Here is an 8,165-nt window from a genome sequence, read left to right on the forward strand (position 1 = left end):
CTACCATAAAGAGAAGACTGCATGAAAGTAAATACAGAGGGTTCACTGCACGGTGCAAGCCACTCATAAGCATCAAGAATAAAAAGGCTAGACTGGACCTTGCTAAAAAACATCTAAAAAAGCCAGCACAGTTCTCGCAGCACAGATGTGGAGGAGACGGAGAAATTCATTTCTCCATCTCCTCAATGGTCTGACTCGCCGTGTATCGGACTGCAACATCTGCTGAGAAAAAAAACGACTGCACACGGACAGCAAGTGGGAAGAAAATTGTACCACTTTTGTGGAAGAAAATGGAACCAATTTTTGTTATACTCTTTATTAGCCCATGTGGCAACATTTCACTTCCATATCAGAGAAATGTTCAGTTATGGATCCGAAACATTGCCACACGGGTCCGCTACTTTTCTAACAATTAATCAGGCTCCCTCGTCCCTGAATCTATGGCTCCTTATCCCCATCCTTGTCTGCATGGCTCCTTATCCCCATCCTTGTATGCATGGGCTTCTTATTCCCGTCCTTGTCTGAATGGCTCCTTATCCCCGTCCTTGTCTGCATGGCTCCTTATCCCCGTCCTTGTCTGCATGGCTCCTTATCCCCGTCCTTGTCTGCATGGCTCCTTATCCCCGTCCTTGTCTGCATGGCTCCTTATCCCCGTCCTTGTCTGCATGGCTCCTTATCCCCGTCCTTGTCTGCATGGCTCCTTATCCCCGTCCTTGTCTGCATGGCTCCTTATCCCCGTCCTTGTCTGCATGGCTCCTTATCCCCGTCCTTGTCTGCATGGCTCCTTATCCCCGTCCTTGTCTGCATGGCTCCTTATCCCCGTCCTTGTCTGCATGGCTCCTTATCCCCGTCCTTGTCTGCATGGCTCCTTATCCCCGTCCTTGTCTGCATGGCTCCTTATCCTCGTCCTTATCTGCATGGCTCCTTATCCCCGTCCTTGTCTGCATCGCTCCTTATCCCCGTCCTTGTCTGCATGGCTCCTTATCCCCGTCCTTGTCTGCATGGCTCCTTATCCCCATCCTTGTATGCATGGCTCCTTATCCTCGTCCTTGTCTGCATGGCTCCTTATCCCCGTCCTTGTCTGCATGGCTCCTTATCCCCATCCTTGTATGCATGGCTCCTTATCCTGTTCTTGTATGCATGGCTCCTTATCCCTGTTCTTGTATGCATGGCTCCTTATCCCTGTTCTTGTATGCATGGCACCTTATCCCTGTTCTTGTATGCATGTTTCCTATTAAAAAAAAAAAAAAAAATCCTAATTACCTTCCCTGCAGGCCATCGCAGCATCTCGTTCCAGTGCCAGCAGCTCCTGTGGCAGGGTGATCACGTGTCCCCCGCTCTTTAAGGTAATGAATATTTACTCCATGCCTATGGGAATGGAGAGGGGTGAATACTCATTACCTTAATGAGCGGGAGGACACGTGATCGCTTGGCCTGAAGAGCTGCTGGCGCAGGAACGAGATGCAGCGAGGGCGCGCAAGAAAGGTAAATAGGATGTGTGCTGGAAGCCGGCGGCTGTGCGCACGCTGTCTCTTTAGCAGCGGCACAGGCTTTAGCCGCAGCCACCGGCTCCTGCCGGCTCCTGCCTCTGTGACCCGCTGATCCATCTCCATCTCCATCTTTCTGAGACAATGACTCATGTATAAGCCGAGGGAGGCGTTTTCAGCACAAAAAAAAATATGCTGAAAAACTCGGCTTATACACGAGTATTTACGGTATACTACATTCTATTATATACACAGCTGCATATTACATACCGTGCTAAGGAATATAGAGCGGTGTAAATATTATATAGTGTAGAGATGTGGCAGTGCATATATAGTGTGAATTCTACACTATATACATAGCACCATACTATATAAACATCTCTAGACTATATATATATATATATATATATATATATATATATATATATATATATATATATATATATATATATATATATTTTATACACTCACCGGCCACTTTATTAGGTACACCATGCTAGTAACGGGTTGGACCCCTTTTGCCTTCAGAACTGCCTCAATTCTTCGTGGCATAGATTCAACAAGGTGCTGGAAGCATTCCTCAGAGATTTTGGTCCATATTGACATGATGGCATCACACAGTTGCCGCAGATTTGTCGGCTGCACATCCCAAAGATGCTCCATACAAGGCAGGATGGATCCATGCTTTCATGTTGTTTACGCCAAATTCTGACCCTACCATCCGAATGTCGCAGCAGAAATCGAGACTCATCAGACCAAGCAACGTTTTTCCAATCTTCTACTGTCCAATTTCGATGAGCTTGTACAAATTGTAGCCTCAGTTTCCTGTTCTTAGCTGAAAGGAGTGGTACCCGGTGTGGTCTTCTGCTGCTGTAGCCCATCTGCCTCAAAGTTCGACGCACTGTGCGTTCAGAGATGCTCTTAGGCCTACCTTGGTTGTAACGGGTGGCGATTTGAGTCACTGTTGCCTTTCTATCAGCTCGAACCAGTCTGCCCATTCTCCTCTGACCTCTGGCATCAACAAGGCATTTCCGCCCACAGAATTGCCGCTCACTGGATTTTTTTTCTTTTTCGGACCATTCTCAGTAAACCCTAGAGATGGTTGTGCGTGAAAATCCCAGTAGATCAGCAGTTTCTGAAATACTCAGACCAGCCCTTCTGGCACCAACAACCATGCCACGTTCAAAGGCACTCAAATCACCTTTCTTCCCCATACTGATGCTCGGTTTGAACTGCAGGAGATTGTCTTGACCATGTCTACATGCCTAAATGCACTGAGTTGCCGCCATGTGATTGGCTGATTAGAAATTAAGTGTTAACAAGAAGTTGGACAGGTGTACCTAATAAAGTGGCCAGTGAGTGTATATATATACACACATATACACACACGCTAGATGGTGGCCCGATTCTAACGCCTCGGGTATTCTAGAATATGTATAGTAGTATATAGCACAGCCCACACAGTACATAACACAGCCCACTCTTGGGACCGGAGCGTCGCGAGGAGTGGGAAAGGCACCGGAAGGTGAGAATAGCACGATTTTTAATTTTTTTTTATTATTTTTAACATTAGATCTAGTAAAAAGTTGGTCACACAGGGTTAATAGCAGCGGTACAGACTGCTAAACCGCAATGGGGGCACTGACCGGAGGAGAGTAGGGAGGGGCGAATTCATGGCCGGACTGTGCCCGTCGATGATTGGTCGCAGCCGATCAGCGATGCGGGATTTCCATGACGGACAAACAGACGCCAGTGACCCTTAGACGATTATGTAGATAGATAGATAGATACCGCGACTATACACCGCAGTATCACCTATATAACGAATATGAAGTAGTCTATACATTACACAGATGATACTGCAGATGTTGGATACACGTTATATAGGAGATACTGCTGTATATAATGATAGTATCACCTATATAATGTATATAAAGCAGTCTATATACATTCTATAGGAAATACTGCTACTGTATATACATTATATATAGGTGATACTGCTGGGTATATGTGTGTGTGTGTGTATATATATATATATATATATATATATATATATATATATATATATATATATATATATATATATATATATATATATATATATATATATATATATATATACATACACTCACCGGCCACTTTATTAGGTACACCATGCTAGTAACGGGTTGGACCCCTTTTGCCTTCAGAACTGCCTCAATTCTTCGTGGCATAGATTCAACAAGGTGCTGGAAGCATTCCTCAGAGATTTTGGTCCATATTGACATGATGGCATCACACAGTTGCCGCAGATTTGTCGGCTGCACATCCCAAAGATGCTCCATACAAGGCAGGATGGATCCATGCTTTCATGTTGTTTACGCCAAATTCTGACCCTACCATCCGAATGTTGCAGCAGAAATCGAGACTCATCAGACCAAGCAACGTTTTTCCAATCTTCTACTGTCCAATTTCGATGAGCTTGTGCAAATTGTAGCCTCAGTTTCCTGTTCTTAGCTGAAAGGAGTGGTACCCGGTGTGGTCTTCTGCTGCTGTAGCCCATCTGCCTCAAAGTTCGACGCACTGTGCGTTCAGAGATGCTCTTAGGCCTACCTTGGTTGTAACGGGTGGCGATTTGAGTCACTGTTGCCTTTCTATCAGCTCGAACCAGTCTGCCCATTCTCCTCTGACCTCTGGCATCAACAAGGCATTTCCGCACACAGAACTGCCGCTCACTGGATTTTTTTTCTTTTTCGGGCCATTCTCTGTAAACCCTAGAGATGGTTGTGCGTGAAAATCCCAGTAGATCAGCAGTTTCTGAAATACTCAGACCAGCCCTTCTGGCACCAACAACCATGCCACGTTCAAAGGCACTCAAATCACCTTTCTTCCCCATACTGATGCTCGGTTTGAACTGCAGGAGATTGTCTTGACCATGTCTACATGCCTAAATGCACTGAGTTGCCGCCATGTGATTGGCTGATTAGAAATTAAGTGTTAACAAGAAGTTGGACAGGTGTACCTAATAAAGTGGCCAGTGAGTGTATATATATATATACACACATACACCGCAGTGTTACCTATAACGAATATACACATCAGTAGCAGTATTGCCTATAGAATGTATATAGACTGCTGTATATACATTATATAGGTGATACTATCATTATATACAGAAGCAGCCAGTATCACTTATATATTGTATATACAGCAGTCTATATACATTCTATAGGCAATATTACTACTGCTGTGTATATACGTTATATATAGGTGATACTGCTGTGTATATATGTACGTGTGTGTGTGTGTGTGTATATATATATATACACACACACACGTATCGCCTATATAACGAATATACACATCAGTAGCAGTATTCCCTATATAATGTATGTAGACTGCTATATAAACACATTTTATAGGTGATACTGCTGTATATAATCACTGTATCACCTATATAATGTATGTATGTATAGCAGTCTATATACATTATATAGTGAATACTGCTACTGATGTGTATATACGTTATATAGGTGATACTGCTGTGTATATATGTACGGGTGTGTGTGTGTATATAAATATACACACATACACACACACACCGCAGTGTCACCTATATAATCTATATACATCAGTAGCAGCATTCCCTATATAATGTATATAAACTGCTATATATACATTGTATAGGCGATACAGTGATTATATACAGCAGCATCACCTATAAAATGTGTATATATAGCAGTCTTTACACATTATATAGGTGCAACTGCTGTATATACACATTTAAAAAAATCATCTTGGGACTTACCAGGTCCCTGAGATGGGGGGGGGAGGTCGGGAGGATGAAGGGCTGAGGTGGATCGGGTCCCAGCGTCGGCGGTGAAGAGGATCCCAGGCAGCATTGGTGAGGAGTCTTCTCTGACGCTGGTTCAGGCCGGCCAGCGTCAGACACAGGTGGAGGCGCCCTATGCGCGCCAGCTTTTCAAATATCTCCGTGTGCACGCGGGGTCTCCTGCTTGCCCGCGATGGCAAGGGCAGCAGCAGCAGACGAGCACACTCAGCACACGCAGGAACAAGGACCGCGGCCGTGCTCATTGCTCCCGTGACCCGCACTGACGCCGGCCGCTGCGGCCCTTGTCAGTGCGGGCAACTGAACGCGCGCATACAGGACCATTTAAAGGGCCAGCTGGAGGGATGGTGCGCTATGTAGTAAAATCGCTGCCGGTCTTCCAGCGGCCCTGTGCAGCTGCTCAGGCATCGGCCCGGGGGGCAAATGCATTCCTGCAACCCGGCCCAGTCCGCCCCTGCCCACTCCTCCATGCAAATCTTCTCCAGATCTTTCCAATTTTGGTGTGGTCGCAGGGCGACATTGAATTTCAGCTCCTGCTAAAGATTTTCAATGGGTTCAGGACTGGAGACTGGTTTCAGGACCTTGAAATGCTTCTTAAGGAGCCACTCCTTAGTTGCCCTAGCTGTGTGTTTCGGGTCATTGTCATGCTGGAAGATGCAGCCATGATGACCCATCTTCAATGCTGAAATTACTGAAGGAAGGAGGTTGTTGACCAAAATCTCGCAATACATGACCTCACCCATGCTCATTCAATATGGCGCAGTCGTCTTGTCCCCTTTGCCTAAAAGCACCCCCAAAATTTGATGTTTCCACCACCATGCATTGCAGTTGGGAAAATGTTCTTGGGGCTGTACTCATCCTTCTCCCTCCAAACACAGTGACTGGAGTTGATACCATTAAGTTCTGCTTTGGTCTCATCTGACCACGTGACCATCTCCCAAGCCTCCTCTGGATCATCCAGATGGTCATTGTCGAACTTCAAACAGGCCTGGACAAGTGCTGGCATGAGCAGGGGAACCTTGCGTTCCCTGCTGGATTTTAATCCATGACGGTGTAATGTGTTACTAATTGTAATGTTTTGAGACTGTGGTCCCAGTCAGGTCATTGACCAAGTCCTCCCATGTAGTTCTGGGCTGGTTCCTGACCTTTCTCAGAATCATTTGTCACTGTTCCCACCTCCTGTTGAATTGAACATGAAGACGAAATGAGAAAGCAGTTGCAGCCTGGACTTCCTCTTCATAATCGATTTGTCTGAATGCAGAAACAGTGACACCATTGCTGATTGGGCACTGGGATCACAAGTCACAACAACCACATGAGAGGCCCAGTATTATGAATGCTGACACCGCTGGAACAGGGCCAACACGGGAGGCGAGTATAGGTTTTTTATTTTATAGGGGCCAAACTTTTAAATCAAGAAGGGGTTGTCCAAGTAGTGGACAACCACTTTAAATGACATAGGGTACTTAATACTATTTTGATTAAAAAAAACACATAAAAGCCATCCCACCGCGACAAGGTGTACCCATTGCTATTGTTTTATCCTGTCTCTAGTATTAAAACCTCTCCTTGTGTCAGCCGTCATCAATGTAAATAATGGCAAACAAGCACGAGATGTCGCGGTGGGATGGCTGTTACTCTTTTTATTATCAAAATAGCGTTAACTAAGTACCCTATGTAATTTACATGTCATATTACTATATTTACTTACTACAGGGTATAGGCTAGTTTTGTTTTTTGTTTTTCTTGAGTTTTGTCTGTGAAATGACCACAGTGTGAACATGCTCTTATACATTGCACATGGGGATTCACAGGCTGACTGCGGGTTTCCCAACTGTAACTTAATGGCCTCATACAGTATATGCTTATGAGGCTGTTAAGTTCAGGTACTTGGACCCTGATACAAGAATGTGTGAATGAGGTTTTAAACTGTATTTTTAGCACTACTTTAGCTCTGTGTATACAACAATCAGGAAAGTAGAGATGCTATTAAGCCATCGCTGCCTTCTCTAAAGGCAGTCCAGCAGTGTCTGTCAGCTTGCTCCCTGTTCTTGCAGTTGCATGACCCCGTGCAACTGTGATGATGTTCTAAAATGTAAATGCAGAATAATATGCGGACTGTCAAGACTTTTAAACTCTATGGATAGTCCGAGAACAGGTAATACAACTAGAGGTGTAGCTCTAGAAAGAGGGGAGGTACTGTAATGTTACACATCCATAGGTGTGCAAGGTGCCATAGGCCCCCAGCCACAAAAGAAGACACTCGTATTATAAATACTATATGGATTATACATTATACATTGGATTATACATCAATACTATATCCATACCAACTCTGGTGCTTGTCTTATGACATTTTTTCCCGGTCCCCTAATATCATGCATTCTCTTCCCTCCAGTACTGCATCTAGCTCACTTTCTAGCTAAACCGATTATGGAAGAATAAATTACCAGGCTCCTTGCACCTTCTCGCCCTAATACCTGCAACAGTGACCCTATTCCCTCACATCTCTTTCAGTCCCTTTCTCCGGCTGTCACCACTCACCTAACTATAATATATAACCTCTCTCTCATTTGGTATCTTTCCCTCCTCCATTATGTCACGGGAAACCTAGGTAGGCAAGAGCTAATAACCCAGGCCCCTGCGATTTCCCTCAACTCTGGGAAACCCTGACTGACCCTCTCCCAGAGTTTACACTGATGGTGTGCATGTCTGGGCCTCCACCCTCACCCTGTCTCCTGTTTCAACCCTAGGCTGAAACCTCCACCCACCACCCAGTGAAGAGACCATTAACCAATACCCACAGTTAGCACAGACAAGTTTAACGGAAAATATACACCACGCCGCAG

The sequence above is a fragment of the Ranitomeya variabilis genome, chromosome 1, assembly GCF_051348905.1.
Source record: "Ranitomeya variabilis isolate aRanVar5 chromosome 1, aRanVar5.hap1, whole genome shotgun sequence".
Taxonomy (NCBI): Eukaryota; Metazoa; Chordata; class Amphibia; order Anura; family Dendrobatidae; genus Ranitomeya; species Ranitomeya variabilis.